Genomic DNA, 27369 nt, shown 5'->3' with positions numbered 1-27369 from the left:
CTAACTCTCTACATGGTATGAACTTGGTCCAACCCCTTTACTATGATATCTAACATTTAATGTAATGCATTCTTATTTACCTGTACTTGCTTAAAAATGAAAGTGTTTCTAACACAAGCACATTGTTCTGACCTTCAGTGTTAACATTAATTGTATTTTCCAGTATCCACACTCTGAATCATAACTGAAAGACCTGTGATTTATGATAATTTAAAGCACCTCTTTATGTTTTGTGGATTTTGTTTGGTTCTTTTTTCTTTCAATAACTAAAAGGTCAATAATAGCTGCATTTAGTAGTGATAGCATAGGATTTAGCCTGCTGAACAGCAGTGAATACTGGGAGAAACCTGCGTGGTATAAGTATGGTTTTTATGGCTGAGGCCATCTGGGTGGATGACCTGTGATTGCCCATTTTGCAGCTGAGTTAGGCAAGTATCTAGTATGGTCTGAAAAAAAGCCACTTCCCTTTTCTTTGCCTTAAATCTCCAAAAGCTAAATTGGTGGATGCTACCTTTTTCTGGTGCTTGACCATTTGTCTGTTCAGACTGAGAATGGTCCAGTCTGCTATCAGTTGCAATATCACCGTGTTCTCCAGTACAATTGAGAGTATTTAGCTTAATGGAGGGAATCAGAAACCATTTTGTTATGGACACTAAGTCATTCAGAAGCAGCCTACACAATGCAACAGACAGACTTTTGCAGACACCTGATGTGATTGAATCTAAAAGATGCATTAGGGGTGATGACAGAAGGAGACTGTTGGGAACCAGCCTGGGGGAACTATCAAACCCTCTTTTATCCTGGCCAGCTCAACTTTTGTTCCTCACCTATTTTTAATGCAGTTTCCATGATTCAGCAAGTTCGGGATTGAGAAAAGCGCCAGACTGATGTCTGCAGGTAGCCCTGTCTTCTATATCCCTTCACTTGTGTCTGCTATCTGTAAGTGTGACCCTGCTTGAAGAAAGCAGCAGCTTACTTGCTGAGCAGCTTGTTACTGTCAGTAAGCTGCGTGAGGCATCTGGTGGCTGGTGCCCGCTCTCTGAAAGTTGGGTTGCAGAACACTTGACTTGCTACAAGCTGCACCTTGCACCTTCGCAATTTAGATGAGGAAGCACATCCTTAATTAACTTGTGAGGCTCTTATCACCTGCTAGTTGCCCCTTCCACTCTGGAAAGGAGAAAGTCTTTTGGCCAGCTCTACAGAGAGACAACTGCTATCTCCTGGCATGGTAAGCCCATGTGAAAACGTCTTGAAGGAGAAGCAGGCACACCGTAAAGAAATCTGATGCCCTTGTCATAAGATGATCTGTAATTAGTATGTAGTTTTAAAAATAATTCTACAAGGAGAGTAACAATACTATTATGAACTAGTTGCAGCATTTCTGCCAAACAGCTTTTCAGCAGCAAAATAAGTTTGAGAAATCCTCTCTTTAAACCGCTTTTTCTTCTGATTTACATCTCAGCCACAGTCAAACTTCTCTGTGGTTTTTATTAAGTTTCTGAGTCAGACTTCTTCTTTCTCTTTTTAGATAACAGCCTTCCCTCTGAGAATAGCAGTCCTATTGTACCTGCCAGTTCCTCTCTTCTTCATGAACTCTTGTTGCTCTACATTGCATAGCACTGCTGCCCTGCAGTGGGGGTCCAGGTGCATCTACAGCCTGTGAAGCACTAGTCTGTTGTCACACCTGTCTAAACACAGCTGATTCCTACCTGCTGTGGTAACACCTCCAAGTCCTGGATCACCTTTGGGTAGTTACTGAGGAGACTGTTTGGGATACCCCCCTGATCTGACTTCCGTGTTTTAGAGGGGAAAACAATTTAGAGGGATTAAAATGTCATTTGCGGGTCTCAGCTACTGCTCTGCAACACTGTGAGTAAGAGCTATGCTTTTCCTTTATGCTTTTACCTTTAGCATGTTCAGGAAGTCTCCAAGCACAACCTCTGCACTTTGGCTTTTGTCTCTGTGCCAGGACTCCATCTTGTCCCATAGTCAGGCACTTAGGCTAGGAAAGCAGTGCAAGATGAGAATTTGCTATGCTGGGTGAATGCAGTAGAAATTTTGGATAGCAGGAGTGTGTCCTGGAATGAAATGAGAGCTTGTTTTTTTACTAAAGATAATGTTTTGTTTGTTGTATTTATGTAATCTGAACTTGGAGAATTGGAAGTATTTCTTTCAGTTCCCGGCTGGTTAGTGTTGCCAAAATATTTTAATGGGACAACTATGACAGTGTGGACTTTAGGATAGGATAACACATGAAAATGTGGAGTCCTTTCTGTGGATGTGAGCATTATGAAACTTGGTAGTACTTGATATAAGGCTTTAAGTTTTGCATTTTAATGGTATGGTATAGCATATTGATATCTATTTCTTTTACCTTAATGTAGCCAAGAAGTGATGCTGTTATATTTAAATGAATCCAATAGAAACAGAAAGTGTTCTAGTATGCCTTTTGGAGACTAATGGAAAGTGTCCATGGCACTTCTTTGCTGAGTCTGTGGTCTCATTTGAGCAAAGGCTTGGGTCACTGAGACAGCACAGTTAGGTTCATTAGCTAACCAGACATCTTGTAGAGAACTGCTTTTGTTTTTAGTGAGAAGTGTCATATTATCAGCACTATTTTGATGTGGAGGAGTCAGAATTGCTGAGCTTGTTTGACATTTTCCCTTGGTTCTCTTTTCTTTATTTTTGGCTTTTTTTAAAAAATAAAAATGCAATAGTGACTGCATGCTGAAAGTACTTCCTTTGCTCATGGTATAAGAACACTTTTCCTGTGCTGTGTATGCATTTGGAATATGATCTAGAGCCCTGGAGTGATTCATGATGCCTTTGTAATGGGCACCTGACTCATGTGTATCATGATGAATCAGCTTCCTAGGCATGGTGGATGCTGTTCTGTGAAACAAATGTTCTTTGGACACGACACACTGTGCAAGGAAGTCTGTCTTTTTGTGTTCATCCCATCAATTACTCAGACTGTAAATCCATGTCTAAATTGTATTACTCTTTATGTAAATTAACATTTCAGAGAAACAGTATTTTACCATTGGTTCAACTTCTCGTATGAATAGAAATTCTTGGGCTGCTTTTGCAGAGCCTCAGGGTGGTTTTTTCTTTCCCTTGTGACACTGGTTACTTGTAGCTGCCTTAGTGGTAGCTTTGTCCTCACGTCAGAATGGCTCTGCAAAGAACAGATTTACAAGTGGGAAAGTGTTGCAGTATGAGAGTTTTTAAAGCTTCACATTCAGCTTGAATATAGTAGGATGAAGTGGAAATGAAACAGGAAAGTTCAGCTTAGGCAAAACAACATGTATTCTGGAGGGCTTCTTAGGACTAAGCTGACTTGACTCTTAAAATATTTTAGTTAACACTTTATTAGCCTTGGTGTGTTTGGAGGACTGAGAATGATTTGTTTTCTCTCACCACTGGCCCAAGAGAATTTGTGTTTGCCTTCAGGTTTGTGCTACACATTGTCATACTGTCATTATTATAAGAATGAAATACGTGACAAAAGGCACTTACGAAAAATGTAGATCACCTTTCGTGAAATGTGGACTAGGCACAATGTTCTGTTTGCAGATATAATTCTTGAAACAGATAGTGATTATCATAGGACATGATTTCTTAACAATGAAGTATCTTAAGTACCATAAATAAAAATTAAAATTACATTATTTTTTAAAAAGTAAAGTCGAGCATACCTGTATTTCTGGTCAAGAACAAGCAAACCTTTTAGCTCTGAAAAGAATTTTGTAGATGCTTTGTTCTTTACAACAAATATTATACAGGCATATGTTAATTAATGTTCATTATGTCATGTGCTTTGATTTTGGGTGTATGTTTTTGGTCATGAAGCATGAGAACTGCAGTACTAGCCTTCAGAGTGTGCAAAATGTAGGAGTACTCTATGTAGTGTATATACTTAATGTTAATAGAGATGATTGTATTCCTTGAAATTAAGGTTGTCTTGCGTTTCTCTGTAAATAATCACTTTTAAGAAGCTTATAACTTGATCAAATTTTAATATTTTGGACTGATGTTTGATCTGTGTCTGAGGGTGAAGATTTATATCCATAAATTTTAGGGAAATTATTTTTCTGAATATGACTTGTATTGGTTTTGTATAATGAAATTTAATTTTTTTTTAAGAGTTAGGAATTCACACCTGAAGAAGTTATGTTAAAAGAGCATATGTTAAATGCAAAGTGAAACATGTTTGGGAAATACCAGATGTAAATTTTCCTTTGTAACTTGGATTCAGTAGTTTACATGGACAGAGGCATCACCTATATTCTTAGAGGAGAAAAATAAATTCTGAATGCTCAAATGCTAAATAAAGAAGTGTTTCAGAGAAATGCTTCAATAATGTAATTAGAGACATAGCCTAATGAGTATGCAAAGAGAGTCATCTGAGATTGCATGAGTAACTTTTCTGTGGGTGTGTCTGCAGTCTAATCAACTTGATAAGTCAGTTTATTAGACATAATGAACCTAAACGGACATAAGTGATTATTCTCTGGTTCAACTTTTGGGGTGTAGAAATATGAATAAGAAACACTTTTCATTGTCACTTTGTACTATGCAATACAGTTAGTTCTTGTTGGTATATAAACCTGAAACAATTGCTTGAATGCAGTGAAGTATTTTCTATTTCTCATTTTGTTGTAATGCATACTGAAGCTTTTTAATGTTATATTAATATGTAATTACCTGTAAGGTGTGCTGTACTGGATTTCATCTTATACTTCCATAATGAAAGTAGATTTTGTATGCTCCACTGCTGTTGTACTCACAACAAAGGATGAAAATGTTTGATTCATAGTTAAGACTGCATTTACATTGAAGTATAACCTGGAATATTGTGTTGACTAAGAAATGGGAAAGAATTAGTGGTTTATGTGCATTTATCAGGTCTGTAATAACTTTGAATTCTTAAACATCATGATATGCTTTATATACTATGAATATGGTATAAAGTGTTGCCTTACACCTACCAAAGACCTCAACTCAGATACTGTGTTTGTAGCTAGGTACTATTACTACAGCAGTAGTTCAGAAAATGCTACATCTCTGAGACTTCTCATCAGCCCCCAATTTGGAGGCACTTAGTGGTAGAGGAGGCTGCTGCAGTGGCAGTGGGTCTGCATGCAGCAGTCTGGCTGGGGTACGTGCCTGAGCCTCGAGCAGTGGGAGCAGGAGTGGTACCTGTGTCACTGCTTCTGCCTTTTTTCCTTTCCTGAGCCTTCTTTCTCTACAGGAGAACAGAAATGTGAGAATGTTCAGGCTTTTGATGAGCTTGTAGGTTCTAAGTCTGTGAATTTTGTTGATATTTGCCTATAAGATTGTTTAATTAGGAATAAATTAAAAAGTATTGCTAGCAATCCTCTGTAATTGCATCTGCTCAGATGGAAGAAACTTCCCATAAACAAGATCAGACTCCCATCAAGAAAACAATATTCAGCAAAATTTCATGCATGAAATAAGTGGGATCAGTTTCTATGGCTGCCAGAATCAGAAGTTCCTTAAACAGAATTTAAATTACAGAATCATAGAATGGTTTGGATTGGAAAAGACCTTAAAGATCCTCTAGTTTCAACCCCCCTTGCCGTGGACAGGGTCACCTTTCACTAGACCAAAGCCCCATTCCACCTGGCCTTGAACACTTCCTGGGATGGGACAGCCACAGCTTCTTTGGGCAACCTGTTCCAGTTCCTCACCACTCTCATAGTAAAGAATTTATTCCTAATATCTAATCTAAACCTAGTTTATTTCAAGTTTAAAGCCATTGCCCCTTGTCCTGTCACTACATGCCCTTGTTCAAAGTCCCTCTCCGGCTTTGTTGTAGGCTCTTTAAGTGCTGGAAGTGTGCTATGATATCTCCTTAGAGTCTTCTCTTTGCAGGCTGAACAGCCTAACTTTCTCAGCCTGTCTTCATAGGAGGAGTGCTCCTGCCCTGTCATCATCTTTGTGGCCTTCTCTGGACTCTCTCCAGCAGAATCACAGAGTCACAGAAGATCCACATCCTCCTTTATGCTGGGGCCCCCAAAGCTGAGTGCAGATTTTAAGTTCATGTTCTGTGAGCGGATTAAGACGGGGAGTCAGATCCACATTTTTCAATAGCTAAAATGTATCTCTAGCATGTCACTTCTGTTAATGTAAGAACATAACTGAGGAGAGGATTGGAGGGGGATGGAATAACTGTTTTAAGCCACTTTTATGGTTTTCCTCCAGCAACTCCTGATACAGTGAAATGCAGGAGGGAGATCCACATGAGGTGATTCACCTTGCTTATGGGCAACTTACTGCTCTACTTGAAACAGGAGGGATGGGAGTTGTGTATACATCGTGTTAATACCGTCCATAGGGCATGCAATTCTCTCTTCAAATCTTGCAGCTAATTCAGGAAAACTTTCAGTATTGACAGATGGTGGAGACAGTACAGCACTAATAGACTTGCAGGCATCCAGGACTTCTGTGCCACCCTTATATCTGGACAGATGGCTTACAGATCTCTGACAGTATGGGCTGTTGTTTGTTATAGTGTTGCTGAACTGTTATCAGTCCTCTTCTGATCATTGCTAGTGAATGTGTTGAACCTCTTGAAACAGCCTCATGAAAATGTCTTTTCATATTTGAAAGTTTTGGGTACAGTGCATGTTGCTGTCTGTCCATTTGCAGCATGGTAGCACAATCACGGTTTGGTTTTGTATCCTCTCTCAGTTATTCTGAACACAAGCTATATATGTGCCCTCAGACTAGCATTTGAGGCTTGTCAACTTTATGGCTTAGTTGCTTGAGGAGAAACAAGGAACAGAAATACTGACTTCATAAAAAGCAGCAGTGTTTGGTTCCAGTGGCTGGGGAAGATAGGGTTGGTTTCCATAACACATAGCGGCTTATACCGTACAGCTGTAGCCAGTTGTCAGAAATGGATTTTGCAGTCGTGGACCATTTCTTCCTACAATTGCAAGACCAAATAGCATCCTGTGAGTGTACTTAGGATGTAGTGTGTTACTGGCAAGGGCAAATGCAAGTTCTTATCTTATAGCTAGTGTGTAGTACTGATGGTGTTATAAATGCTTTACAAATTAGAGATGCTTTTTGTGGGTTTAGGAGAACTTAAAAATAAGCCAAAAAGCTTTTCTTTTTCTCCCCAGCAAATGTAAACTTGCACTTTACCTGCAGTGGAATCTGAAATCCAACGTCCTACTGTATTGTGTTTCCCTGTAGACAAACAACTTCCTTATCGGTCTTGATAAGAGCTAAATAACCTCCTGCATTCAAAAGGCAATGTTCACAACTGGCTTCTATTTCAAAGCCAAGATCTTATTTCCTATGAAGACTATCATGCTGCGTCAGCTGAAAGTATTATTGGAAGACACGGCAGTAATCTGCTTCCACTGGAGATTAAATGTTCCAGTGTGAAATTTTATTTTATGTTCCAGAAATGTCAGCTGCATAGCAGGCATTGTAACTTGCTGGAGGAGTTTTGAATTTAACAGCTGATACATTTTTGAGAGTCATATACATCTTTAAAGTTGATAAAATTCTAATGGCTTACTGAAATAATAACCCTTTTTTTTTTTTTTGGCCTGGATTTCATGCAGACATCACAGCTGCTGTGATAGTCATTACACAGGGAGTAATGAATGCTGTGCAGCAGAAGTGGGCCTTGCCCAGATGGTGGCACAGAAAACTGAACTCCTCCCATGCAAGCACTGACCGCACCTGGCATGCTCTGCCTTTCCCAAAAGGATCTCTACAGGTTGTCAAGGCTTAAGTCATTCCAATTTATGAGTTTAGGACACAGATTTGTTGGCTCGTATTTTCTCCGGGTCTTCCTGCTGTGCCTGGTAACATTTTTGCCTCACGAGTGTGAGGACTGTACATGTAACATATATAGAGAGCATGGTTTAGGGTAGTGGCACTGGGTTTAGGGTAGTGACAAGCTGAATATGGTTTTGTGATTTTGCCTAAAAGAAACTGTCAGTGAAATTTTATAACAGAAAACAATCTACAGCTGGAAGGATGCACTCTATTTCTGCAATAGGTTGTGAAGGGAGGGTTGTACAAAACTTGTGTAAACCGGTAAAATTATTTTGGTGATTTTGAGTTGTATTGTAAAGAATTATCTTGCTAATCCAATCCATATGAGCCTGTCTCTCTGCATAGTGAATGATAGTGCTGGAACAGAGGGGAGTTGGGCTGAGTGGTGCTATGGTAGTTTTTGGCTGGAAATTTTTGGGGCAGGAGATCTGCTGATGCAACTATGGGCAGCATGAGTATTTCACTTTCAGTTTTATCAGTTACAAATGCAAATACTGTAATACCTCCTGGACTTTTTTTTTTTCCTCTATGCCTTCAAAATAACAGTTGCCAGGACTGCTTCCCTGTTTTACTTTATTTTACGTTTTCCGAGACTATGGCAGAGTTGCTCTAATTTAGCAGCAGAAAAGCAGAAAATCCAGATGGATTGGTTAATAGATGATGTCTGAGTGTGCTGTTGTATCATTATGACTTTCTGATAATTGCAATGGTGAGCTATCTTTTGATGGTTGGGTAGCCCATTTTAGCTGACAGCACATCGACCTGATATGGTCCTTGGAAAATGTTATTAATTTATTGGACTTTATTTGGAACTGGTTTGGTAGTTGTTTTTTGGTTTTTTTTCCTGTGGCCACAACTGTTTGCAGGCACAGAGAATCCTGCTAGGACAGGCCTTGGTAGCCATTTTAGGGCAACATTTTCTGTTCATGGCAATTTCTAACTACTTCAGCAAAAGCAACAGGGTTGGACCTGAGTCAGAAAGCATCAGTAGCAGGTTTACAGCTGTGCTTCAAGCTGACTTGGGAGTATGAGCCTAGGAAAATTCATCCTGTCTGGGCCAATGGTATCTGTAACTCATAGGCAGACAGTTGAATGAAGAGGGACTGCCTCTTCCCCACACCTCCCCTCTTCTCAGTAGCTTTCCCTCCTCCAACTTTTTCAGCCCAGGACGATTTCCTGAGATTAATGTTTTCTGTCTAACAACATGAGGCAGGCTCCCTTCCAAGCATGTATTTGCTCTTCCACATGACCCCAGCTCTATTTAAATGTCTCCATGGCATGGCTTGATTTTGATTGCCACAGTTTGGTCAGCTGTGTGAGGAAGTGCTGTGCATGTTGTTTCTGAACTGGCTTCTGATGACTTCATTTGTTGGAGCCTATATCCAGTATCAGAAGAGGCCATGAAGAGCATTTTTTACCCGCTCCTTACTCCTTTCCATCTTTTTGCCACTTGCTACTGTGACCATCACTTTCCCAGGCTGATCAGTCATAACCTGCCCAGCTGACCCATACCTCTGTTCTCCCTTGCTGTCTCCTCTGAACCGTTCACTTAATAAAATAATTGGACTAGTCTGAACTGCACTCAAGGTCTGAAAAAGTATGGATTTATTCAGCAGCATAACATTGTTTTCTTTTGCTCGCTGTCCTGTTCTTAATAACTGAATGGGTTTTTGCTGGTAGCCGAGCCTATGTTTTCATGGAACTGTCATAACCCCAGTCCAGGATGTACTGTGTACATTACAGAATTAATGGCTAAGAGTCTCTTTTCCTCCTCTGAGGTGAGAGAATTGAGTCTTTTATACAGTGGGGATATAAGAGTAGCACCTGTTCTGAAGACAGTTTGGACCTAGTAATTAAAAAAAAATCATCTAGACATTCTGCCATCTTTTTAAAGTGGCTTGATCATAATATTCCTATAAATATTATCAAGAAAATATGCCAGTGCTGTGACATCTCACATGTATCTTCATACAGATTTTTTATAAAACTGCACTTTTAGTTTTATTGCAGTTGTCCAGGTTGTTAGAAACAGTCTAGCAGTTGCATTCAGTTGCACTATACATTTGAATGACAAAATATTTTTTTGTATGTCAGCCCTTGTTTTGCTTCTTATTAGCTCTAGAGAGTACATTATTTGTACAATCCTGGAAATTTATGCTTGACTGCATTTGCTGAAAATATGAGAAACATTTTATGTTATGGAAACACCTACTGTGTAGTAGGCATGAAACTGAGATTGTATTTTCTGTAGATTTACATGATGGGCTTAAAATCTAGGGTGTTTATTTCCAAAAGTATGTATAAACTGCACCTTGGCAGATGAGGGCTAGAAAGAAGCTTCCAGTACTGGCAGACTGTGCTGAGGCTGTCCTGTGTCATGTTGAGAGAACTTGAAATGCTGACAACTCTTCCCCCAGAACACTTGGTAGCTGGGGACAAGGTTGTTCTGTGTTAGTGCTGTTCATTGCAGGTAATACTGTAGTGCTAAAGAGCTGTAGCCATATGAATGGTCAATGTGGTAGGATAACAAACACACTAGATGCAGGATTTGTTATTGAACAGTGGCATGATTAACAGGTATTTCTCTCTACCTTGCTTGAAAATACATATAAATTTTATATATGTATAAATCCTTCTATTTAAAACATTTTAATGTGATGTATATTACTACACCTTGGTTAACTGTATATTTGTAAAGTATTTCTACTGTCTCATTGCTACTTACTTCTAAAGCCTGGTTTAACTGGACTTAGAAATACCTTCTAAGCAGGGGAAGAAGGGTTTCAAGACATGGAAGAGTAGTAAGGCAACATTAGTGAGAATGGGTAGCATTTGAGAGACTAGTGAAAGCAAAAATTATACAAGAGGGAAAAAAAAAGTTAAAATTAGCTAGAGGTGTGTGGTGAACCCTGGTGGTTTATATGCAGCCAGGTTTACAACAGCAAAGAAACATGTATGTTTGCACTGTGGTGTCTGTCAGACACTGTGTTTCTCTTTCTTCCTTTTTAGTCCACCACAACTCTTGAACCTATTGGCTGTGAAATTTATCACGCAAATGAGATGTCTCAAATATATCTGAGTTCCTACAAATTTAACGAAATTCAGCAGCTGGATGAAAGAGAACAGCCTCATTAATGCTCCCTGCTGAGAAAAGGCAGCTACATCTTGGCTCCCAGTCACCTCTACTGGGCATCAGCCAGCTGGTCAATGAGCAAACACATCCTGCACCGGCCGGTCAGCCGGCACACATGTAGCTGTGAAAACATCATGACCCATATGTCACTTGTCTGGCTGAACAGAGTGCTTGGAGATAAGTGGGTTAAAAAATCTGGGACACGTCTATAGGAAACCAGGCATCATGTTTCCAGTGGCTCATGGAACAACATACTGTTTTAGTAGTAACCAAAATGTGATGTTTTACCTCTTGTCAACTAATGTGTGCTTAGAAAGCTTCAAGATTTGTATCTCAAGAACCTTATGGTCAAGTCCCATACGATAGGAGAGGCTCTAAAGTATCTCTGGAGGTCCAGCTCTGGTGTTAATGCAGAGAAGTAGTCACTTTGTCATAGTTGCAGTGATGTCAGCCAGTTGATGCATGTGCATTTCACTTTTCATAAAAGACAATTGTATTTATCCAGACATGAAGTGATATAAAATATTTCCAAGTTTTCTCCACTCTTTACAGAGTTGCTGCCAAAGGAAAGAAAGGTGGAGAAATGGAGAAAAAAAATGCAGTAAATATCGCCATTAGCACTTCCTTTTTTTTTTTTCTTTGATTGAAAGTGTATTTTCTTCAAAAGTTTTTAGTGAGTTCTTCTATTAAGATCTCAGTTTTCTAACTCTTAATGTATGCTATGATATTTTTATTTGAATGAAGGAGTAAAAATTTTGACCATCATATTTTTGAGGAAATATACTTTCCATTTTAGTGATGCTGATGTAATTTTTCTGTGTATCCACTCTTAGTGGCATCAAAGCACTTTCTTATTCTGTATTTTAACGAGTAAACCTTTTTTATAGAAAAGTATGTCAGTGATGATAAGATAATTTTAATGAAGAGAATGGGAGGGGAACTTCCTAATAAACCTATAAACTCTTTAGAGGACTGGGAGAAAACCAGAATCCATGAGGACTTCCAAAGCGGTGACCTCTCTGTCACTGCCATTGTGGTTCAGGGGCTCATTGACCACTCTAGTACAACATGCCTTTTCACTCTGTGATGTTCCTGTGTTTGTGCTAAAATGCCAGTTTCTAAATCAGCATAATGCATGCTCCAGTTCCTGTTGCATGGGTTGAATCTGAGAATCTTTATCCTGTGCTTGACAGAGTTGTGCTGAAGAGAAGGAGTGAATGTGGTGATCACTGCAGAGGCTGTGGGGACTCCTGCCCCTATCCCGGCCCCTGCTGTGGTAACAGTGCTTGTTGGTCTGCTCTCATCAGGGGCTTCCTAATGATCACATGGCTTATGGTGATCCTTATTACTGTGGTCGTACAAGTGGTGTTGCTCTCTGGGAAATTATGTCATTTGATGTCAGCTTTTCTGAGCAGTGTTAGGAGATTAGTACCAAGCCCTTGGGAATATCTGTGTAAATATATGGGAAATCATTTGCTCAAATACCTTTAAAACTAATGTGATTATGAAGAAGAGATTACTCTGGTTTGCATATTTACTCATGATAGTTCCACTGAAATATACATATGAAATTTAAATGCAGTTGAGTTAATGATAATTTTTCTTACGTTGGAAGTTGAAAGGCGTGATTTATTTTAATTACGTATATATGTGTGATCAGGACTAAATATACTGATGATTAACATAACTGGGGTGAGAAGTGCTTTGCCATTATGAATGTGCCATACAATGATGTATTGCAAGCTAGAAAGGATTGTAAAATTAAAAACTATGAAATTCTGGAGAACATTGGCACCAGTAGGATATAGTGGCTAATGACGAGGGTCAAGTAGTAGTACAGTGGAAAGGCTGTATCTTTGACACTTATAGCACTTCTGTAAATATGACTGTATCTTTCACAGTTGAGCTTGGCAAGTGTTTAAAAAACACCATATGATGGAAAACAAAAGTCTGTCTTTAAAAGTGCTGTAGTTGCCTGTGTTTGCCCAATATTTTATTGGTCAAAACAGCATGTAGCAAAGCAAAGAATCTTTTAGCAGAATCTTTTCATTGTAATTTTCAAGTTCCATTAGCAAAGAGATGAAATCAATAAAAATTGATGGACTGTAATAGAGTAAAAGTGAACAGAAAACACCCTTCTGTTATTTAGTGATGAACTACTCTATACATCCACTGTGAGTGACTGTCTGGTCTTTCCCTCAGATAGTTGAACTAAAAAACTGGTATATATAGTGTGTTTTCATCTCAGCACTTCAGGAAATTTTGGAGATTCACTTGATAGTACTGTGTTCTGTGTTAATGATAAAGGTGCTGAAGCATTGAACATGGGTTTGGGCGAGGATGAGTGTTAAGAAGAACCATAACCTTGAATTTAAAACAATGAGGTGTTTTTTTTCAGTGGAAAAGATGTCTTCATGTTCATCATCATGCTTACATTTGGCTAAGAGTGTTGTATGGTCAAATACCTGCTTTTAAAATATTTTTGATGTTTTACACTGGTTTTGATTGTCACCATAACTTTCATTAACTTGTGTGATATTGTGCTACTTAAAAGACTTTAAAATTCTTAAAACATAAAATTATAATAATAAGTGGAGGTAAAAGAGTATCAAAAAAGGTATTCTGGATGGAAGCTGATCTAGGCTGACAGAAGTCATGCTGTGTAATTATCCTGATTTGAAACAGTAACAGAAGAACAACTAGGCAAAGGGCATTACTGGACAGGTATGTGGAAAGGATTTTTTTTAAATGTTAGGCCAGCAGAAACAAGTTTAACTGAAAGCAACAGAAAATCCATATGAGACTGGCAAATATGTTTGAAGTTTGTGATGAGACACTGAAAAAAGGACCGTGCTCTGCAATGACACTCCCTTTGCTCTGACTCCTGTCTTGATTTACAAGATTTTTTTTTGTAAAGTACTGTATTTCTTTGTGCATAGTGGGGAATGGAGTAGAAATCTAATGGTATTAAAGTCTCTAACAGTTGAGCAGAGCCTAATAAAATTAACCACAAACTCAAATCTGCTTTATCTTTGAAGAATTGTTATTAAATAGTAAAGAACAAATACTTTCAATGAGAAATTTGAAACTGGTACTCAAATCACTGTCAAATGAAGCTGTTAGAAAAACTGGTCCTCACTTTGTTTTCCTATTAGAAACATCTGGAAAAAGTGCTATTAGAAATGGCTGGAAGAAATGTGTTATCAACCCCCACTACTTCACTGCTGTAAAACTCATAGGGAAGAGCAAAGCAGATACAAATTTTCTAGGCTTTCCTACCTGGAAAGGCAGAGGTCAGTAAATTGATGCTTTGTAAGGTGATACCTTGGGTTACTCTTTAGCAATTTCTTTGCATAAGCAAGTTCTTCAATTTGTCTCTGGCACAAATTTGCAAATAAGTTTTTCTTAAAATGTTAATATATTTGACAACACTGATGACAAGATAGAGGGACATTATATGGCCTGAGACACTGTTTATCCTGTGTATTTGAAAGGTCAGTGCTTTTCTGAACCTCAGAGAGATTCAGCTTAGCATGAGCAACAGGGGGAGAGATAAACACAGAAGAGATACAGAGAAAAAGAGATAAATAGCAGGAAGTTAAAGACAAACAAACCAAACCCACCAAGCCCCCTTTAACAACACAAAAAACCCCAACACTCTAATCCAAACAATCCATCTATGAAGGGAAGGAAAAAACCCCAAACCACCCTATGTCTTAAACCTGGGTTTCCTCTATTTTAAAGGTATTTTACAAATTAAGTTTTAGATTTTTTTTTCTTTTAACCTTTCTTGACTTGGAAGAAATAAATCTTGGTTAGGTACTGCAGTTTTAAGAGACATATTATAAATTACATTATCAGTATTTTATCTTCTAAGATAATGTAATTTTAGATGAACCTAAGGAATGACAGTCAACCATTTAATTGGCATTGTGTACAAGGCAGAATATACAAACTAAAGGTTACCATGAGGTCTGCAGCTATAATTACCATTGACCAAAGCAGACTTTTCATTTAATTAGCCCCCAGAGAAATAATGTTGCAAGGTTAAAGGTTACCATTTTTCAAGAAAGATGTCAATAAGGAATGAAGACTGCTTACAATTTTACAGGCTGTCTTGTCTCAGCTGTGCTTGAAATCTGATAGAGTTGGACCCTTTAAGTATGAAAAGGAACTATATTCAACTCATTCCTACTAAGAAAACCACCACTACCCTCAACCCTCCCAAAACCACAGAGAATTTTGAAGGTGGGAAGAGAAGACATTCAAGTGGCTTTTAAATACCGTTAATGCTTCATCACGTTCTAGTGAATTTTTTTTTTTAATGTAAACATCTAAAGAATTGATGGGGGAAAATGCTGGAAGTACAGAAGTATCCCTTGATATAGAGGCAGCTGAGATTATTTGGGGTGCTAAATTTACAGCTGTATAAATTTGGGAAGAGAGAGGTTATAGCAACTTTTATGTCCTTAACAAAGGCTTCTTAGCTGTAAAATATGCTTCCCTGCTTTCATGGTTGGTTCACATTTGGTTATGATGAGAAAATTCTGAGAAGCTGTTTACTCGATACTTTCTGGTGTTGAGGTAAAGGGTTGGGATACATAAACTTGTTGAGGCTGGGATACATAAGCTTGAGAAAATACATACTGTGACCAATGTCTTGTGCTGCCTGAGCATAGAAATACAGATAAAATTGTATACACAAAGAGAGTTACTTCTAGCTTTGAATACAGGGCGTTAAGGAGAAAAAATGTTGGAGAGCTTTCCACCTTTATTTAAAACTGTATCCATAGGCCTTGTGCAAATGGGATGTCTGACAACTTGCATTAATGAACTGAAAACCTTTTAAGTGGCTCCGAGATAGTTTTGTGGCATGGCTTGATTCACATAAAATGGACTAATCTAAATATTGTCTAAAATGAGACTGCATCTTCTCCCTCTGGGTTTTTTGTTTGTTTGTTTTCATACCTTGGGATGAGCGTGATAGTTATGTGAAAGTAGAAAACACAGCAAAGAGAAGGCACATTAACACCATATGCAGAAAACCCTTCCTGCTCCTTCTGGGGAAGGTGCAGTCAGGATGCTGGAGCAGCTGAGTAATTTCTAGGCTCTGGTGTCCCTTGCAGTACTCAGATGCCTATCCTCCAGCAGGCAGGGGTTGTGCCATGACACCATGTGAAAAGCACAGGGCCACTGCTGCAACACTGGGCCTCTCTTTGTTTGCCACTGATCAGGAAATCTACCTCTGCCCTTGAGTTGTTGCTGTCATCCTTCCTTTTGTGTCACCTCCTTCCATCTGTGTGGTTTTGTCCACTTTCTGTAGCAGGATAATCTAACACCTAGGTAGTGTGGGACAGGAGTTAGCTCTACTGTGACTTGTTCATGCAGCAATTAGCACAGTGAGGCCTCAGATTAGTGTAACAGCTGCTATCTTGGTGAAGACCAGACGCTTCTCTGTCGATCTCCAGAATTAAAAGCGCAGCCTTGTATGGATCTCAAGTTAAGTGCAGTAGCTGTCAGGCTTGAATTCTTGTCACATGGAGGGGCAGCACAGCTGAGTGATGGGCTGCATTCCTGCAGCAAACACAATAGTACTGGCACTCAGGAGCTGCTACAAGGGGCCAGTGAAGGAAAGCACAAGTGCTACAAATTTATTTGTCTGCAATGTGGGAAAAGTGTGGTTCCTTGCATTTTAATCCCTGAGAATGTATATATAGGCCATACCCAACCTCTCTGTATCTACTTTGGTTCGTATCTCAGTGATTCACAAGTCACTTTCCTTTACACCATCTGATTTTCAAATCAACTGCAAGATTCAGGATGTGATAGGAAACATCTTAAATGTTCACAATGAGCTCAGCTTTCCAATTTTCAACAAGCTAGAAATATATATATAAGACAAAACATGGAAGTCCTACAAATTATCAGTGAATGCCTGTGTTCTTTTTTACAGGAAGTATGCTTTGGCTTACAGATCCCTCTCAGTACAGAGTTCCCCAGCAGTCTTGCTGGACAGTTTGAAAGTGATTACCCTGGTAACGCCACTTCCCACGGCCAAAAAAGCTTCAGGCAGCTTGTCTTAGTATTGCCTTTGTGTTCACTGCTCTTAACAATTACAGTGTAAGTCCCTCATTATCCTGCTTCACAACAACTTTCCTTCTCTCCTGCTGGAGCACTTGAAAGGGTGCAGCAAAATAGAATAAAGCAAGGATTTACATCTCCGAAACTTGTTCAAAATCAAGTCCTGATAAGGTAACAAAATGCATTACAGAAGAAAAAAATTTTGGTTATCAGTTTCCTGCTGCTGCATCCTCCTGTTTTACACTAGTATACACAGACACACACGCACGCTCTCTCTCTCTTCCTTTAAATCTCAGATGGGACTGCGAATATGGTGCCAATTAAGAGTATAATGCTAGAACTACTAGACCCAAAAAGGGTGTGGCTAAGCAGGAGTAAGACAATGATCATCTGCTTTTGCTTTCCGAGTTCCTTTCATGGTCTGGTTTTCAGATGTAGAGCATCCAAAACTGTACAGAGATCAAAGAAACAGTACCTACTTGATTTTTCTGAAAATTAGGTATTAGTTATTCTGCTGAGTTCTGTTCCAAATACTGCTGTCCTGCCTATCTTATGACAATGACAAATGTTTGTTTGTCCCAGGATTGTGAAACTTCAATAGGAAAGCTGCAAAGGTGAGGAGATTGCAGAGTTCGTGATCTTTACCTCAGAGGCAGCAGCAGAATGCTCCTAACTCGGTGCTAACTTGCCCTGCTTCAAGGATTGACATGAGACACTTTCTTAAGTTAAATTTGAGACTTCTGCCGTTGCTTTGCAGTTGAATTCAAGGACTTCCTGTATTAATAAAAACGAACAAACCCCACACTGAAGTAGCTCTTGCAACTGAGGAAAATGCTTCTGTGCATCATAGGCCTTGATGTCACCTCACATTTAACTGGTTATAGTAGAACAAAGATCTGTGTTTCGGGATCTATTGTAGATACTCCTTGTGGAGAGAAAGCAGGAACCTTTTGTTAGCCTGAGATGGTTCTATTTACCTGGGTAATGTCTAGTATTATGGCCAAAAATATATTAGTATTTTTTAGAAAAAGTCTTGCTTGTCTTTACATTTTTAGGAAGGCATATATCTTTGTTAGAGAAATAAAGTTACTATTAAATGCTTCTTTTGTTGTTGATGGAAATTCCATGTTCAATTGTGATGTGTCAAGTATGAACGTAAAAGATCTGCCATTCCACAATAGCTGTCTACACTATGTCCTGATGACAGTGAAGCCAAACTAATCTGCTGCATGCAGGTCAATATTTGCAACTGTTTAGAGAGCTTCCTTGATGGACATTTATATAAATAGTGGTTCATTGTCCCTTAAGTGGATGTCACCTCCTGAGAGACATAATCTCCCAGGGGGAAAAAACAATCATGGCAAACCTATAATCAGTCCATAGACTGAGAGACATTAATTTTCTTTTTGTTTCACTGTGAATACCTATTTCGTGTGCCTGACACCGATTTCTGTTTTTTATTTACTTTCTGTAATGGACAATTGCCATGAGACAGAGACGTATATATTTTTTTTTGTGCACAATTGTTATTTGAAATTAATCAGGACTATATAATTAAAATGCTAAGATACTAAACATTTCTGTGAAATTCAAGAGTTTGTACGGACTTGAGAACTACAATTGTGAATTCGTTCTATTTAGATTTGGTATGAAAGAGCTGCCAGTACATTCAGCTTATCCTTAGCAGCTTCCCTGTCTTCTCAGGTCTTCTGCCAAACCCTTCTATAGTGCTAACAAGAGCCATCTGTGCTCTTTCTCTTCTCTAACCCAGGCATCTGTAAATCACCAGGCTGTTCAGTGTTGAAACCTGCTTACAGGAATAGGTGATACATTTTTGTATGTGAGCATTTATTTAAGAAAGAACAATGTTTGGTTAACAATGCCTTACTGTGCACTTCAGGAAATTTATCTTTACTCTGTTTTGCTAGATCACTGATAGCTTTAACCCTCTGCTTGTCAACTACTGTGCTTCATGTAAAATAAGTAGTAGCTTCATATTCCCTAAATGTTCCTTTGAAAACTTATCCAAATAAATGTCTTTGCTCCTCAATACCTTTGTGAGACAAAAAAAGTTTTGCTTCTGGCTCTTCTAGTCTTCCATTTTTAAAATTAGTTGCGTTGGGAAACTTCTCAAAAGAACTTCCATCTACACAAGTGGATTTTATTTATAGAAGAATGGAGTTGTTTCTCCTGCAGGAAGGACAAATTTCTTCTGTCAGAAGCAAATAAATAAGCAAATTAAAACAAGGAAAAGGTCTATTTTGGCTGTCCTTACTAATTAAAGAATGAAAAGGCAAAAGATGGGCAAGGGAAGGGAGATCAGAGTTTGATTTTCTGTTTGGCTTCAGTTTCTATTTTTCTGGCTCAATGTTAGGAAATCCTCTTCCTGTGCCCCTAGTGTCACGAAAGAGCAAGGGGAGAAATCTTGGGGTCACAGATGTCTATGGAAATGGTATTAACTTCTACCAGCAATGAGCAAGTGATTTACAATGCTCAAGAGAGAGACTGACCTGTTAGTCCAAAAAAACACTGAGAGGGAAGAACTATTATGGCCATTTGAAAAAATTGTCCTGAAACCATCCTTTTTCTTTTGTGTTGTGAATGGTTAAAGCTTTAAGAGAATGAATTGTCTCCTGACAAGCTTGCCTGTCAGTCTATAATGCCGGTAACATCCAGCCCTGAGGCAGCTCATCCTCAGCCTCCTGTACTTGCCATGCTGCACTGCAGGCCTTCCTTGGAGGCTCGATATGTGGGCAAGGCTCTCAGGAAGCAGGACGTGCTTGTTATTTGTATCTGCTTGACTTACCGTGTAACATGTTACGGATTTGAGGGTCACTTCTTTCACTCTAGCTTGTCCTTCTCCCTCAACCTTCAGCACTTAAGGATGCCTGAGGATTTCATAAATACATTGCATGAGGGAAGAATACTCTCCTGTTGGTAGGAAATTTAGGTCAAAGGTGGGTGTCCCCTGTGCCAGAGAGGCACAGTTTCTGTGCCTTGTGATGTTTGGGTTTCTTCTGCAATTTTACTTACATTTAGTAACTGAACAGTCCTTTAAAAAATAATTAGAGTTAGCAGTGGTTTATTTTTGTATATGTGTCTCTCTGTGTGTGATTTGTTTTGTTTAAAGCTACTCAGGAAACAATTATTAAACAAAATTTAAAACAAAATAAAACATGTTTATAGCTTGATTATATACAGAAACACAGCAGAAAGTGGCAGAATAAATAGACAAAACTGAGACTGGATTGATAAATAGCAGTAGGGTATCTATCAAGGGTAGATTGAAAGAAAGGTAGAAAGAAGGGCAGTTTACAATTAAGTACTGTGTTGTGCACATAGCGATAGGATATTCTGTGATGCTACCACGACATTTATGCTTGGCCATGTGAGGCCTGTCAGTATCTTAGTATTTGGAGCACCCTTACACGTGGAGGATATGCTATCCTGCATGACAGCTGAGGGGTGGGAGAATGTAGTTTATTCAAGGTTACTCAGGAAGTCCAGCTGTTTGTCATTCCTGTGACAAAAGCACTGGAATTAATGTCCTGTTGCAGTGCTGGTGGACTCCTCTATACGCCAACTCCTAGGCAGTTGATATATAGCAAAAAGCTCTGCAGGTTTCCAGATTTTTGGACAGTGAAATGGCACATTTAGAATGAGTCCTGCCGAGGGTTTTTGTCCAGTTCACAGTAGAGGTAGGGCTAGAGGAGGAATTATTCTGCAGCACACAGCCACAGAGCTCTCTGGAGTCAAGTTAATAGCTTCAGTCCCTGAATGTCTATTTTCTGAATCTATTCTGGGCTCATCTGCAAGAAATCTTGTTGCCACTGCAGCGTCAAGGAGTCCTGGTCAGTGCTGTGGTTATCGTCATCACTTTTCATGTATATACAAAGAGTCCATGGGCCTCATTTCAGAAACACCTCTTGTACAGCAGGTAAATTTTTTCCATTTTTAGAACAGTTACAGTTAGAAAAAGTAATAATAAAATGTTCATGAACTACATTAATAACTTATTTTTTCTCTTGCTGTTACTGTTTTGTTGAACTCCCTGTTAATGCCAAGAAATTCACATTATAATATGTTGGTGCATGACTCCTCCTAAGATATCCTATCTGTTGGATTGTGGCCCTAGATGAGGTGGAGATGTGTCTTGTAAGTGGCTTTTATCAATAAATTACCTCAAAGGTAATACTCCGATGCTTCACCAGTGGGTTTTTTTTGTTTGTTTGTTCCATTTACCCTCCGTTTCTCACACTAAAGGAGATGCCAGTGACAAATAGTTTTGGGCAATACCCTGTTTCTGGTATTGTTTGGATGTCGATAATATTTCTCTGCAATGCAGCCTCAGGGACTGTCATATCCCCTTCCCAGTGGTTTGCGAGGAACGCATTGGATAATGACAAACTGCAGTGCACTGTGCTCGGAGAGCTAATGAGGTGCTTTGTTCTTGAGCATCAGTACGTATTTCATCTACACCTTTCATATACAGAAGAGGAGTTTTAACTTCTACTGACACTAAGCACCTCTACTGAATGCTAAGGCTGCACTTCTACATCATGAATGTAACAATACAGTAAACGTACAGGAAATAACATTTGAGTTTTGTCCTTTTTTGCCTTTTCTACATATTTGAAAAAATGTCATGGAAATAGGGACACATAACCTCTATTTTAAAAAGGGAGAAAAAGGAAGACCTCAGGGACTACGGGATGGACAGTCTCTCCTCAGTGCCCTGTGAATACATGGAGCAGATTCTCATGGAAACTGTGCTAAGGCACATGGAAAATAAGGAGGTGATTGGTAACAGACAACGTGGCTTCACTAAGGGCAAATCATGCCTGGCAAATTTGGTGACCTTCTGTGGTGGAGTGACAGCATTGTTGGGTAAGAGAGGAGGGACTGATGTCGTCTATCTGAACTTGTTTAAAGCATTTGATACTGTCCAGAATGACATCCTTGTCTCTAAACTGCAGAGGCCTGGATTTTATTGATGGCCCACTTGGTGGATAAGAAATTGGCTGGGTGATTGCACTCAAAGAATTGTGGTCAATGGCTTGATGTCAAGTGGAGTCAGTGATGAGTAGTGTTCCTTAGGGATTGGTACTGAGACAACTGGGGTTTAACATCTCTGTTGGGGACATGGAAAGTGGAAACCTTGAGCATTGCTATTTGTGTGAAAGATTGCTGTTCTGAGTACTATAAAATATGCCAACTTGCTGAAGTTGTCTTTTCTATTGTATAGGCTCTTATTGTGTGTTCGTCACTGCTGTGTTTAATCATCCTGCAGTAGTGAATGAAGAGGTACTGTTCATGTCTGCCACATGCTTTGTCACTGTTCTCTTGCAGGGAAAGAAGTATGTATAGTGAAATATTTTATATGAGATTTTTTGTAGCTGTGTGTAAATACAGACTTGCACATTTTGTTATGCACATATACTGAGAGGTCAAAATTTAAGAAACAGTGGGGTTCGTGACATTTCACAATTCAGCTGATTCTCAAGGTACCTTTGTCTTCTGCCCAGCTCAGCCTATTGCATCATGTTGCCTTTGCGAGAGTACAAAAACTGTCTGCAGAGTTCTTGAGCTCTGGAGCAATGCTGGGTAGGTAGTGGCCCAGTCTGAAGTTATTTTGGCAATGCTCCACAACCCCGAAGAAAAATCTCAACAATGTAAAATTTTCTTTGCATGTCTGAGTAAAACTGCAGCTCTGCTTCCCTCCGGGTTGATACAAATTTCATAGACTTATTTCTTTGCACTGGTGTATGTCCTCATGACCCCATCCCCTCTTGTGTGTCACATGGTGGAAATGAAGGGTGCTTCCTGAACTACAGGTGCTCTTGAAAGAAGAGTTGCTGGTTGTGTGTTGCAACCACAGGAAATATTTCAGTGTTTCTTCTTACCCCCTGCACTGTTCATCTCCTTCTGTTCCTCTGTCGTGCTGCCTTAGACTGCTCTCTCTTACCAGAAAGTAAATTAAATACAGTGTTAATAACATGAGTAATACCAGTGCTTGGAAGTGAGTAGGATAAAGGATGTAGACTAGAGGGCCTTTATCCTTCTGGTAGATCTCTGCACTGAAACTGAGCTGCAAAATTTGTTAGTTGCTGGGGAAATGTCTCCCCTGTCTGTTTGTTGCTACCTGCCCTTATTAAGATCTGCTTTTGGAAATCAATGCTAGTGCAGTATTTCAAGGTGATCTAGAATCCATGTGTAGACTGTGACTTTGCTTCAGCTATGTTGCAGGCACATTAGTGCAGATTAAATAGAAGAAGATAAAAGGCAAGTTGATGCAATCATATTTGCAGAACAATGGAAGTGAGAGTGATCAAAGGCAAGAAAATGTCTGGGTCACTTTGCTGGAGTACTCCTCTCACTCTCTTCACTTGAGTTGCTCTTAGCAGTTTTCCAGGCTCTTTGGAGCAGGAATTGGAAGCCTGGCCAAGATAGGTGTTTTGCCGTTATGCGTTAGTTTTTATTTAGTGCTCAATAGCTGAGAACCAAAGAGTAGACCTTGTTCTTTAATACACGGCTGACTTATTACATAGCTCTATAAATTCCTCTCATCAGCAGGACTTACACATCAGCTGGTCCTGAGGTCTGAGATATTGAATACCTCTTTGGTACGTGACAGATCTTTTGAAACCTTTGAAGTTACTAAAGCCAAAAGCACTATCAAAGTTCCAAATTGTTTGTAGGGTGTATAATGACCCATTAGAGAAAATGAGAAAGTTAGGGAGTAGCTGTGAAATGTCTGAGACCTCCAACTGCTCTGTGTTGAACAAGTGGTGTTCACTGCAGCACCTCCATTTTCCTCCTGTAAACTGCTTTGAGGCTGACAGCTGAAGGAGACTGTGGAAGTGTTTGATTAATTATTATTTATCGTGATGTTATTATTGTGGCTACTGCTGCTATAATCTGATGTAGGTACATTTATATAATGAAACGATTATCTTGTCAGTAGAGATTTGAGTTGCAGTTCAAATCTGTTCCTGTGTTGAGAAAATGTAGAAACCTTCTTGTGACTTGCTGTAGCACAAACCCATTGCTGTCCTGGATTTCAGTGAGAACTGCTTAGTGAAGCAATGCAGTCTAAATTTGAATAGCTGATCCGTTTGGGGTTTTTTTGAGAAGCACTGGAAGTTTGGATGTACCAAGGCTTTGATATTTTTAAACAACTAAAATGAATCTGGCTTAATGATGTGTTCCTGTAGTCAAGACCACAGACCATTCAGCAGGTGTAGAAGAGACATTGGTAAAAACATTTGAGAGACGAAATGCCAATGTTACAATTCAAGAGAGAGGCTAAAGAAAAACCTTGGGACTAAGAAGGAACTTGCTGTTTACTCAGACTTTTTCTTACAGAAACTGTGGAAGTCAGTAGTTTTTGCAAGAAGGAAAGATGGTCAAAGGTGAAATGGCACTGGGGAAAGCTGAACTACTGCTTGATTTATGGCAATCCCCCACAGCACACTGAACACCAAGGGCTGCTGAGGTATCATGCTGCTGGCATTAGCCATGGAAAAGGGTGAATAGTCTGGTTCTGAGGCAGACATCTAGGTTTTCTAAATATGACCCAAAATATTGACATTTTGCTCTGTCCAGGGAGGTAGTTTGCTCCAGCAGAAATCTTGTATTGTTTTGATTAAAGACTCTAATGTCCAAAGAGAGAAAAATCACCCCTCTTCTCATCCAAGACATACAAGTTTGGTTTTGTGACAGTTTGAGAATGAGGGTTTTCCTTAGTCTTGTTTTTTATTATTACTCTCCTTGGCTATTTTATTGTGTTTGGAGATGTTAATGAATCACAGCAGCATTGTCATTTCAGATGGGTTTGGTGAGGCATCCAGCATGTTAGTGCCTGTGAGCTGACTGCTTGTGCTCCAGCCAGCCACAGGATCACACCAGTCTTGCATAGGAATAAATAGCTTTACCTTCCCCCATCTGACAAATCTGCTGAGTGGGTCAGTCTGACTTCTTTCTTTCTTTGGCTTCCTTCCTTCCTTCCAGCTTTCACTCTGCTATGCCTTTAAAATGCACTAGAGATGGTACAATACCAGTTTTACATAACAAAAGGAGAAGAGAAGGAGAAGTGAAATGACTTGACCGAGTTCAGGAAATAAGTAGGGCAAGAGACAGAAAATAAATTTTTTGATTCCCAGGTAGAGTCAGAACAATCCCCACTCAGGCACCTGCTCTCTCTGACTTTTATAATTTCTTCCCCATACACATTTGAAGAAAGTTTCAGGACTGCATGCTTCCTTCTGCACTGCTTTGACCTCAGCAGTGACCAAAGTGGTTTGAGATTTGAGCTATAGCTGCCTTTTTTTTCTTTGTTTAGCTACATTTTAAATACCAGCCAAACTATGTCAGATTTGTTACTTACTACTTCCGACTACCCTCAGCTACTTTCTTGCATAGACTAACAGAGGTGCTTGAGACCAAAGTCTAGTAATGCAGTCAGTATGTTTCATTCCCGCCCTTAACCTGTTCACTTCCTCAACAGCTGTATCTGGGAAGCTACGCTTCCACTTTAAGATTAAAGACACTTCAGAGATTACTTCCATAGTTCTGGATGATAACAAAAAAGCTTTTATTGCATAGGTTACCAAAAGTTCATTTAACAAACATGCAAATATTGCTTTGCAAAAGAGACACAGTAATGACAGAGAGATGGAGGAGAAGGAGTCTCAGTGATCAGTCAGGGACTTGTGGAAGGATTATTTGAAGGTGGCAAACATTACTAATTTTTTTTCCCTCAATAACGTCCAGAAAATAAACTGTATAAATTTCATGAAAGTAGGTGTGGACTCGGTTCACCAAATTCAGAACTTCAGTCTTTATGCTTGCTTGTTCCACAATTGCATACATTTTGGATGTGGGTGCCTGACATCCCTATCTCAAATGAAATGCTACAACATAACAATCAGAGCCTGCAGCAGTCAAGAAGACTAACAGGCTGAAGTGCAGTTATCATAACGTCAGAGCCTGTCACTTTGAGCAGAAAATATGCACCTAAAGCTAGAGATTGCCTGATCAACCCTGCATCTGTGCTGATGCATGTGTGTCTCTAAATGTTGCAGTGCAGCATTTTCTAGCCACTCTCTTTGGCAATTTTTAGTCATCTGAACTTGTGAAGGAATTTTTCTACTTGGGTGTTGGCTACACAACGGGGTTATACACTGTTTAGTTTTGGCTGGGTAGTTTTTTTTTTAATATAATTTTTGGTTCATTTAAATGCTCTCTTCTGCTTCAGAGTACTTGTATGTATTTGTGTATTTTTTAATGCATAAAAATGGCTTTGCAGTCAAATGTTTTCCTTCCATGCCAGTCTGCTACTTTACTTGTCTCCTTTAGTAGTTCTTGTTCTGAGGGCAGGAAAAGGGATGAATGAAGTTTCCATTTTATGCTCAGTTAGTTATCCAAAACACTTTGCTTTGTCTAAAAGTGTCATACTTTCCACTAGCAAGACCCCTCAGTCATAATTTGGTCTGTAGACATGATTTCCAAGAATTGCTTTATAGGCAACTTTTTAATGTAATTTAAGAGATTTCCCCATCAATCTTTACTGGCATTCTTAATCTGGAAAAGAAAATTGGCAACTGAAGAGCTCTCCTACACTTCTATGGTATAAATGTGACATCACTCATTCTTTCAGTGTTTGCAGAGTGGGTTTTTTGTTTGTTTTGGGTTTTTTTAATCCTTTGCTAAAATTTAGCAGAAGCAGAAGAAACAAAATTTCTAGGTAATGCAGTGAAGTTCAGTGTTTTACTGCAGTGGTTAAGATACAGTGTTCTATCATGTCTGACTGTATTGCTCACTGATTTCCTTTAATTCCCAGATGTGAATTCTTATCATACTGTTTGCTTCTTCCACCCACTGCAATTACCTCAGCTAAAGTAAAGTTTCTAGAATCAACCATATTCCGTTTCATGATTGTTCTAAAGAAAAATCAGTCTCTCTCCTTACATGTTTGGGGCACCTCAAATAAATAGCAGGTCAAATTACTAATCTATTAGCTCTTTGTCTGCCATAGTATGCACAGTTAGTCATGAAATATTCATGCAATTCAGAAGAAAGCTTGAGAGGGGTGAGGGAAGGCAGCTCCTGAAATAAACCCACGGTATCATAAGGTCAATCAGCTTGCTGCTTTTAGATTCAAGCGCAGGTCAAACCTTTCATCCTAGAAACTTTGCCCAAGAATTATTTACTTTCAGCTGTCGAGCTTGTTAAATGATTACCTAAGTCTATAGTGTGCATTTTTTTTCTTCACAGGAAGGGTTTTATAAATTACTTTTTTCCCCTAAAGGATTACATTTTTACAGTACATG

At 39.1% G+C, this 27369-nt stretch overlaps 1 protein-coding gene across 3 annotated transcripts in view; it reads left to right on the top strand.

Annotated features, from left to right (window-relative positions):
- Window positions 1–27369, top strand: part of ITGA6 (integrin subunit alpha 6) — a 135884-nt gene that overhangs the window by 19566 nt on the left and 88949 nt on the right. Inside the window, exon 1 of one of the 3 annotated variants that reach the window (XM_032692877.1) lies at window positions 14232–14250. The exons of 1 other annotated variant lie outside the window; for it this stretch is intronic. The gene's annotated coding sequence lies outside the window, so the exon portion shown is untranslated. Of the gene's footprint in view, window positions 1–14231; window positions 14251–27369 lie in introns of those variants that run through there. One more of the 3 variants, XM_032692876.1, reaches the window with a different exon arrangement.

Source organism: Chiroxiphia lanceolata, chromosome 7 (genome assembly GCF_009829145.1).
Source record: "Chiroxiphia lanceolata isolate bChiLan1 chromosome 7, bChiLan1.pri, whole genome shotgun sequence".
Taxonomy (NCBI): domain Eukaryota; kingdom Metazoa; phylum Chordata; class Aves; order Passeriformes; family Pipridae; genus Chiroxiphia; species Chiroxiphia lanceolata.
The sequence above is the reverse complement of the archived record's forward strand: the minus strand, read 5'-3'. Positions and strand labels throughout refer to the sequence as shown.